Source organism: Gorilla gorilla, chromosome 15 (genome assembly GCF_029281585.2).
Source record: "Gorilla gorilla gorilla isolate KB3781 chromosome 15, NHGRI_mGorGor1-v2.1_pri, whole genome shotgun sequence".
In the NCBI taxonomy this organism is placed as follows: domain Eukaryota; kingdom Metazoa; phylum Chordata; class Mammalia; order Primates; family Hominidae; genus Gorilla; species Gorilla gorilla.
This window is the reverse complement of record NC_073239.2, coordinates 68287117-68297432: the sequence shown is the minus strand read 5'-3', so window position 1 is coordinate 68297432 and position 10316 is coordinate 68287117. Positions and strand designations below refer to the sequence as shown.

The window sequence follows — 10316 nt, the reverse complement described above, 5'->3', positions numbered from 1 at the left end:
TACTCAATTTTTCTAACTAATAACAAAAAAAAAATCAACATCATGTTGAACCTGATCCCCCTGCCCAAAAAAGAAGTTTTAGTGACAACTCTCGGAATTGGTGAATTTGGGACCCAGCTGCTTATAGGCATTACCACTGGCAGGATTATCAGGGGGTACTCCCTTCTGTAAAGCACTATTGTACTGGCTCTACTAGTCATTCCTTCAGGGTTACAAGGAAGTAATATGCACAAATTGTTAACCAACATAAAAGTTTATTTCAAAGAACCATGGGAAAGGCCAGCAAAAGGAGGCATTATTGATCAGCAGTGTAGGTATTCAGGGACATTGGTTTACCCATTAAAATGTGCAGCCAGCATCGTAAACAACCAGTGATATTTTCTCACTATTGCTCCAGAAAAAACAACAGCCTAAAGCTGAGTCATCAGCTTTCTCTTTAATCATCTGATATATATTCTTCTAAATAGAGGATTTGATTGGGCCATTCAGCACTGCATGGTATGGAGGGATTTAATGGGCACAGTCTCTGCCAACCTCCCAAGGGTGATTGGCTCCCTTATAGCCAGTCCACACAGAGTTGCCTTCAGCTTTGAGCCTGGCCCAGGTCCTGCAGGTGGTACCCAATTAACAGGAAGCTCCACTCCCTAAGAAAGAATGAACATGAACCAACTAATGATTATAACAATACTGGCAAAAAGAGTTGGGCCATTTTTCTTAAAAGATGAATGTGTAAGTAAAATGTCTTTTAAAAAATGTATGGATATACCCTTCGGCCCATGTGATTCAAATGAAGGAAGTAAATATATCAAACACCATAAAGATATTTAATCGCTTGGACATTTTGAGAGTCTTTGATTCTTAAGAATTTACACTAAAGAGAAAATACTGATGTGAGGGGAAAAATATATGTTTGAAAATAGACGTTACAACATTATTTATAATACCCCCAAATCAGAAAGAAACTAAATGCCCAATAATAACAGATTGTGAAATAAGATTTTCTAATACTGGCCATTAAATATAACTATGAAGTTACGCAAAGACTTGGGGAAAAGGCAAACCAATTCTTAAATAGGAAAAAAGGTTATATAACCACATATAATCTTTAGGATTTGAGTTACTGCCCACTAAAACTTTGACTCCACCCTTAATTTGCTTAACAAACAGCAAAGATGAACCAGGTCACCCTTTCCTTCAAGTCACCACAAATTCCGTTTGAGCAACATCTGAATGAATAGGATTTCCCTATTCATGCAGCACAGGCCAGCACTAGGATAAGGGGTAGTAGATTGAGTTGAATCTATCTCTGGGAACATATCCCAAAGAAACAATCCAAGATGTAGGTGAATAATTATGCATAAAAACTTTCACTATACCAGTATTTACATTAGCAAGGTGTTTAGAAAAGATTAGAAAATGGGATTTCCATAGTTATTCATTCATTTAAAAAGTATTTACTGAATGCTTACTCTGTACCAAGTATTTTAGTCATGGAGGATACATCAGTGAACAGAAATAGCTTATGTTTTTGTGGGTAAAGACAGGTACTAAAGAAATCAACTAGTGAATACTTTGTATGCTGCTACGGGTTGAATGGGTCCTCCAAAAACGATGTGTTAAAGTCCAACCCCCAGGATCTCAGAATGTAAACTTATTTGGAAATAAGATCATTGCAGATGTAAACAGTTACATTAAATTGGTCATAATAGAGTAGAATAGGCTCTTACTTCAATATGGCTGGTGTTCTTATAAGAAGAGAGAGACACAGGGGGAAGATGGCCATGTGAAGATGGAGGCAGAGACTGGAGTGATACATCCACAAGCTATGGAATGCCAAGGTTTGCCAGCCATTTATAAGAAGCTAGGAGACAGGCGTGGAACACATTCTCCCTCTGAACCCTCAGAAGGAACCAACACTGCCGACATTTTGATTCCGGACTTCTGACCTCCAGAACAAGGTGAGAATAAATTTCTGTTGTTTGAGGCCAACCAGTTTGTGGTACTTGGTTATGGCAGCCCTAGGAAATGAATATACACGCCACACAGAAAAAGCAAGATGCAGAAAAATTAAAATAGGTAAGATTGCAGGGAAAGGAGTATTGGGTAGAGAGATTGCTCTTTATAAAGACTACATAGAGAGTTTCACAGGTAAGATGGTATTTGAACAGGAACCTTAAGCAAGGAGAGAACAAGATAGGCAGGCATCTGGGGACAGAACATATCAGGTCAGGACACAGCAAAGCAAAGTTCCAAAGGGAGAGGAAGCTGGACACCTGTGTGGCCGGAGCAGAGTGGATAAGGGCCAGAGGGGTGTGGGATAGAGGCAGCGGTGGGAGATAGAGACACTTACTGGCAGTGACATTGCAATGCCTTTGAGGGTTTGAGCAGATCCATAACATTATCTGGTTACTTTGTTGAGTATAAACTGTCGCGGGACCAGGATGGAATCCAGGCGAAGACCCCTCAGGGGGCTCCTGAAATCATCCAACCAAGAGATGAAGATGGCTTGGGCCAGTGCAGCTGCAGGGAAGGTAAGGTGAGATGGGAATGGTATCTGATTCTGGAACTACTCAAAAGGTGAGACTAGCAGGTTTTGTGAAGGACTGGATGTGTGATGTAAGAGAAAAGACTCAGAGAAGACCTCAGATGAGGTTTGAGGCCTGGAGGTTTGAGGTCAAGGATGAAGTTGCCATTTGCTGAGAAGGGGAACATGGAGTGCAGGTTCATTAGAAGTTTAGCTTAAGACACAGTAAGTTTAGTATGTCATTAATCATCTCAGTGGAGATGTCAAATAGGCAGTATTCGGGGGAAAGTTGAGGCTGGAGACAGAATCTGGGAGTTGTTGGGGATGGGTGGACAGTATTTGAAGCCATGGTGCTTGATGGGCACTCCTGGCAAGTGAACGCAGATGGAGAAGGACTAGGAGAGGTCTGAGGCCTCAGGACTGAGTTCTGGGGCACCTCCTGCTATTAGAGACTGAGAAGAGATGAAGAGGCTCTACAAAAGAGACTTAGAAGATTCTAAGGAGGAGAACCAAGAAAGAAATGTTCCAGCAGCCAAGAAGAAAATGTTTCAAGAAGGGAATGGGAAAATATTACACAGCCATTAAAATTAATGTATTTGATACAACATAGTGACTATAATTAATAATAATGCATTGTATAACTGAAAGTTGCTAAGAGAGTAGATTTCAAGTGTTTTCACCACACAAAAATAATAAGTATGTGAGGTGATAGATATGTTAATTTGATTTAATTATTCCATAATATATATCTATCTAAACATCATGTTATATACTATATATATATAATTTTTGTTTGCAATTTAAAAAATTAATAATACATTTGAATCTTAATATTACAAAAATAGGATGATATAATCTCCAGTGGAAAAAAAAATTAGGACTCCAAACTGTATGCAGCAAAATCTTAATTTTGTTTAAGAAACATATGTAGGCATAGAAAAGAAAAACCTGAAGAAGTGTAGGAAAGTAAATAGTTATTTCTGAATTTTTACTTTAGGAGGGCATTTGTTTTCTACTTTTATAGCAGTTTCTAAGCTCTTTACTATGAGCTTACTTCCCAATAAATATGTACATAAAAATTTTAAAAATCATAATAGCAAAGACTTTTAGATTCAGTGTTTTAAAAGCAAAAATATGTAACACTTGCAAAGTCTTTTAAGCAAGACAGTAGGAATTGTTGAAACGTCATGTAGTTAAGTTTTTTTGGTTGTCATAATTTTGCTGTCTTCCCCTCCAAAAAAAGGAAGCAGAGAAGTATTAAAAATTTCTTTTTTTTTTTTCACTTGTGTTATAATGATCTCTCTTCGGAAAGAAGCAGCATAATTAAAATAATGTAATATTTTTCATTTAAATAAGTATTTCTAAAGAAATGTAAAAGCTGGGTTTCCATTTCATTGTTAAGGATCAAGGAGACCTTGGACAGGTCACATAACAGGTCTGGGTCCTGGTTTCCTCATGTATTCAATGAGATCAACGGATGCTCCATGGCTCACAGTGTGGTTGTGAGACTCTCAGACTACATTAAATTAGAGACAGTGCAGTTGTGAGACTGAAGAGAGACCTCAGGGATGACTCTTCCTCCAGCATCCTCCAGATTCTGGCTTTGTTGCCAGCAGCCAACACTGGCAGCGAAAGATGGCTTAAACCAGTTGGCTTGCTTTGAATGCCCATAATTGGCCACACTACCTCTGCAGATGGTCCCTGAGGGCACAGCTCCTGCTTGGCAGAAGAGTCAGTGGTTTTCAACCAGGCCCCGGAAGTGTAGGTTTAATTTCTGAAGCTAGTAGTAAGATGGGAGCCACGTTGCCCTGTGATTAGCCTGATGGAGACAGCAGTCCACCTGAGCTCCGCCCACCCTGAGGCCCTGCCTGGGCATGTGCTGGAAGTTCCTTTAAACAGATTCAAATAACAACAGTTTATGTGTCTAGATACCAAAAGCATATGAGGGCAGTCTGGACTCAGCAGGCTGCACATTTCTCCAAACAAATAATTTATCACTGATTCTTTTAGCAATAAAACAGGGGAGGGAGAGAAGTTCAATAATAGAAGTAACAGGTGCAATTATAAAAGTTCCAATCATACTCTTTTGTTATGAAGTTAATTCCTCAATAAAACATGCATACAACTCAAGAACAACACACAGAGCTAATTTCTACTCTAGGAATTCAGAATAGTTAGATTCCTGTCCCATAGACTAGAAGCTGGTTGTTTTCCATCCAAGAGCAAGGTAATAAGCAGAAAGAGAAAACTCTTTTCATTCTCTTAAATAGCAGGTATGCTCAGGAGACATTCTCACTACCAGGGAAAAGAGAATGGGATTTGGAATCTGTAACATGATCAGCCACTTGCATACCTGGATGAGTTCGTTAGCCATTCTGAGACCCCAGCCACTTTCTATTTTGGTATAGATTGGGCTAATCATATCCACTCTCAAGGTGGAGTTGGGAGGATGAAATGCTGAAAGCACAGCTGGCTTTTTTGGCTAACATTTATTGTGGGCCTACTTTGTTTCAGCAGAGCTGGGCTTTGGGTGACCCCATTGTCCACATGCCTTCCAAAACCGCACATTACCTCTCCCAACACTGTTCAATAAACATCAGGCTGTCTCCTCCCCACAGTGTGCCCACTCTGCACTTTGGGCAGCCACAATCTCCAACTTCAATTTGTGCATCTTCAATTCTGTAAAAGTAGTGACAATCTATTGCTGCTTCCCTCATGAAACCTTTCCACAGTAATCTTCCTCCCTCTCTCTCTCAGTCAACTCTTGCCGTCCCCTTACCTAATGGCATTTTCCAGCTCTCAGGAATTCTGAATCAATCTGCAATTTCTTTTCCTAGAATCCTTCCCCCAAGAGTCCCGATCACATGTGAAACAAGTTTAGCCATTGTGCAAATTAGTTCTGTGGCCAAGTTTCTAATGCAAAGTCTAGCAGAAGCCAAGGGTGGGACTGGGAAAATGAAGTCAGTGTGACAGCCCCATGGTGAGTGGAAGGGTTGGAAGGCTTTCTGATCCAAAGGAAAAAAAACACTAGACCAGGAGTCTCAGCCTGTCTCCCAGATCTACCCCTGAGTCCTGTGACCACTATAACACTTTTAATATCTATGGGCTTCCATTTCCTCACCTGTGAGATCAGGAGGTTGGGATCAAATCAGACATAGTAAATAGGTGGTACTGGTGCCATCATTCACTCATTCACTTACCTCCTCCCACTCCACGCACACACACATCCATGGCACATATCATTAACCAATCAGTACCTTTTTTCCTACAGAACCCAGACTAGCCCCAGCACTCCAGGCAATCACCACCAAACAATTAGAGTTGGCACAGGATACAAGATTTCTGTCCTTCTATGACATGGATTTCTTCAGCATCCAGGTTTGCAGACTAATGAGCATCACCTTAAAGTAGGGCAGTGTAACTTCCTGGAAATCAACAATATGTACCGTCTAATGCCTCTTTACACTGCAGCTCTGGGCAGACTGTAGAATGGCCAGGCTAGCCTGCCATGTGGGGAAACTAATCCTGAGTATAACCCACAGCTCTTTGTCCACGCAATGGGAGATGGTCCTTTAATGCCCAGCACAGATTTTTTATTGGAATTTCCAAAGAGCATATCCCATGAGCCTCGTTTCACCACGGATAATCAGACTAATTCCTCAGACTCCACAGTGCCAAGTCTTCCCTTACTTGCTAGCTTCAGTGTCTGCTTTGGCCTCCTGCCCTGCTTATGAAGCTCTGGCCCTCTCCACTGTAGATTCCACAGCCCATGACCTTGACTCAACTCTGTATCTGACTCCAGCCACCCCGGGCTGACTTGCTGCCCCTTTCTCCTGCCAGCCAGGGCCCAGCAGCCCCAGAATTGCCTGCTCTCTGTTGCCCCATCTGCCCCTGGCCACCCATCTCCAATGCTGAATCTCCCCAGATGTGTCTGATGTCTCAGCACTTTCCCTACTAGCAGCGAGTGGCACTCAGCATTGGGCACTCCTCTGGCCCTGAGGGGACTGTGGAACAGTGGGATCCTTGCTACCCCATGGCCTTCAATAGCTTCAGGAGCTCTCTTTTCTTGCCTGAATTTCTCTGCCTGGTTTCTAAGGTCCTTCGCAATCTAGCCTACCTTTCCCAGTTCCCATCATCCCTCTACACTAGCCACCTTGCTCTTCCCGGTGCAGCACCAGCTCCCAAGCCCACTCCCACCTGAGGCCTCTGGACATCATTTTCCTCTTGCCGGCAACTTCCTCTCCTCTTTCTCAAGGTCCCCACAACTACCAATTCTTCACAATTCAGCTTACGTCCCATCTCCTCCATGAAGCTTCTCCTGATTATGCCAGGCTTTGGTTTTTACCTAACATTTAACTTTCCTACCAGGTAATTTAGTACTTAATTATATGTTACTTCACAGGATTTTACAGAGCGGAAGTTCTTTGAGGGCAAGAACCTGCCACATGGCCTGAGTGTCTCTCCCTGGTGACATTATAGCAAATTAACAAGCAAAACAAACATTATTGAGCTCCTCTCCTATGATAAAAGTGCTTAAACACTTGCTAATTCGTTTTTTGAAACACTGAGTAACTATGCTGGGATGCATCAAATTCTTGCCCATTTATGTCCAATCTGGATCATAACAGATCCTTCTCTCCCTGAATTAAAGAAAAACTTAGATTATGCTGGAGTCCAAGAAAGTATTTGCCTATTAGGCTTTAGCAGTGGTTTTCAAGCTTTTAATACCGAGAGTCATCTGGGGTATTTTCTAGAAGAGTAGATTTCTCAGCTGCACAGACAAAGTTCCTGATTTCGTGGAATAGGGCCTGAAGTGTGCATTTTAATAAGTGGTCTAGGTAATCTTAAAGTAGATAGTTTGTCAATCCTACTCTGAAGAAAAAACGGGGCTGTGGGAACTTGCTTTCCCAGAGACAATCTGCAATGGGTGGGGCAAAGGCAAAGAAGGGGCCACCACCCCCAGAAAGGTCTATCCAGATTTTCCTCAGCCTCTTCTTTGGTTATACTCCAACTCTGATTACCAAATCTTTGAGACCCTCAGCCAACAGGCCACTTGGCCTTGAAGAGTCATTTTTATCTGCAGGGATCTCCCGCCCACAGCCCTCCACTTGGCCTGCCCTCACTGGAGGAAACAAACACACCAGTGCTCTGTTAACCAGCTGCAGTGTTGGGCTTACAGGTTATTTTAACTCCACTATGAATCAGAACAGAATTATGAACAATTTACATGAGACTTGTCACATCTTGTTTCAGTCTTTCTTTGGCTCATAGTTTTCCTTGTTTGGCCTTTCAAATACTTATACGTCTGATTATTTTCAAGTCTGGAAGACTACATAGGTAGCATTACACAGATCTGGCTTCTCATGGCTGACATCTCAGGAAGCTCTCAAATTTACAACCCCACATGTCAAAAGTAAGGAAACAGAGAAAGCTTCCAAAAAGGCAGGGCAGAGCTGGGTAGAGCATCTCAGCTGGCACCCAGGCTGAGTAATTCTTCTCTGTGTCTTAGCATGCCATATACAGAGGCCTGAGGCCAAATGGATTTCCACAACAACTTTTGCAGCCTTATTAAGACCCATCCTGGTTGCACATGGGAACTTTGTAGGGTAGACAACTGTTAATAAGAAAGAAATAAAGTATTTTTTTAGAAAAATACTCCTGCCCTAAAGCAGATGTTAAACAACCAGGCTCCCAAAAGAATCTTGTATAAATGATCCTCTAAGCATGAGTTAGAATCTCTACTTCAAATGAGAAATATTCTCTGGAGATTTCCCCTAACTGAGGCAATGAATGCTCCCATCAGCTTCCTGGGCACAAGAGATACCCCAGAACACTGGTATTTCTTCTAAGAAGGCAGAGTTCAAGTGCTCTGTAGAGTAATAAAACTTACCACGTTCTCTTCTCCCTCCGATGCTTGATTCCACCCGGGGTTCACAATAAGTCTGTGCAAGCTGTTTATTGAAAAACTGGTTCTCACTTTCTTCCAGGTGTGCAGGGTTTCTGAGCCAGGAGCAGTTGAGGAGTGGGAAGAACATCTGGAAAGACTGGGAGCAAGGACGCCCAATCTGATGGAAGAAAGGAAACACATGCCCACCCATTTTTGCACCTGGGTCTTTCATTTGCCTTTACACTGGACTCTTGCAAGCCCTAAGCAGGACATTGCATCAAGCTAATGGGCTTGTGTTGAGGTCTCTTTCAACTCACCCCAAGCCTTGGGAGAGTCATATTTCTGACAACTAAATTCATGAAGCCTTCCTAAGCCTCTTTTAAATCATGATTCTCCCTTTGAAACAATAGCCACACACATTAAAGTCCAAATAGTCATTAACCTTTATCACCATTCACTAGGAGGTCAGAAGAGAAGAGCACCATGTAGGAATGGACAGCCTTGTGGATGTCGTGGATGCATGGTCCCATCTGGAACCCTGGGGCACAGATATCATGAGCAGAGGAGGCAGCAGGGCCAGGGGTGGATGCGAATTCTGCCTCTACCACTTCTAACCAGTACACCCTGGGCAGTGTACTTGACTGCTTTGTTCTTCAGTCTCCTCCTCTGTGAGGTTGAGATAATGGTAGCAACTAATTTAGGAGATTATTGTGAGAATTAAATGAGATTGTCTATGTCATAATAGGTATGCAATAAGTGCCTAATATATGTTGATTTTTTACTCTGCTTTCTACAGAAGACAGATGTAGAATTTAGTCTTCATGATGGGTGGCTTCTGAAGATGTCAAAAGGGACAATGCCTCAGAGGCTGGCAGCCCCCTGACATGGTGAAATAGGCAGCCGTGTGGTCAGGCCAGGGCACAAGATTCACACACTCCCTCTCTCCCTCAGTAATGCTCAGGTTGTCTACAGGAAACATCCTATAGTCCTACATATCTTGTTCCCCACCTTGAACAAAGTGAGGAGAAAGACATAAAAGGATTTCTCTGCTCTTGCTCAGTTTTCATCTCATGAAAGAATAAGACTTGCCTCAAATTTCATGAGTGTACAGTCGAGTTCTTACCTGGCAGAACTAATCTTCTGGGGGAACAATAACAGGTCATGTTAATTAAGTACTCATTCTCCTAAGTATATTTTTTATTATCTCATTTTTTTCTCATAGCAACCCTCTCAAGAGGGTCTATTGTCATCCCCATCTTACAGAGGAAACTGAGCACAGAATGGTAACTTGCCCAAGGTCATCATTTAGCCAGAACTTAAACCCATTGGGTCAAACTCCAGCACCCACTATACAAAGCTATGTCTCATCTCAACCAGCCCTCTCTCCTTCTGACTCACTTCGGTATTTCATTTTTTAATTGACATTTGCTAAGAAGGTCAAACGGATGATGAAGGATGTTGTTGAGCACTCATTTTAGCAAAGTTGTATCTAGCACTTAATCATGTGACCAATTGCTGTACTAAGACTAGGGGATAAAGGGAGGGGAGGACATGCAGTCCATGTCCCTAATGAACATTCCATCTCCTTGATTGGCGGGGGAGAGAGAGAAAGAGAGAGAGAGGCCACATGAAAGAAAAATACAATGTAAGAAAGGGAGAGAGGAAGAGAGAGGAAGCAGAGATCTGGGAGAGTACAGAGGAGTGATGTGGTGATTCAACTCCACAAGGAAGGTCAGTGTGTCTTCTTTGCATATACGGTAAACAGAAGAAACTGAAGCTTAGAGATCTTAAATAGCAAATCCTGGTTTGCTTAGCAAGTCAGTGGGGGGAGGTAGGAGACTAGTGTCTGACTCTGAAGCCCACACCCTCTTCACTGCACATATGTCTCCCTGATCCTGAAAGGGT

The 10316-nt window shown here is 42.3% G+C and overlaps 1 long non-coding RNA gene across 1 annotated transcript in view; it reads right to left on the bottom strand.

The window, feature by feature from the left end:
* Nucleotides 1-10316, bottom strand: part of LOC129526654 (uncharacterized) — a 58475-nt gene that overhangs the window by 3752 nt on the left and 44407 nt on the right. Inside the window, exon 2 of the long non-coding RNA XR_008671366.2 lies at nucleotides 8415-8589. This is a non-coding gene — a long non-coding RNA (uncharacterized lncRNA). The remainder of the gene's footprint in view (nucleotides 1-8414; nucleotides 8590-10316) is intronic.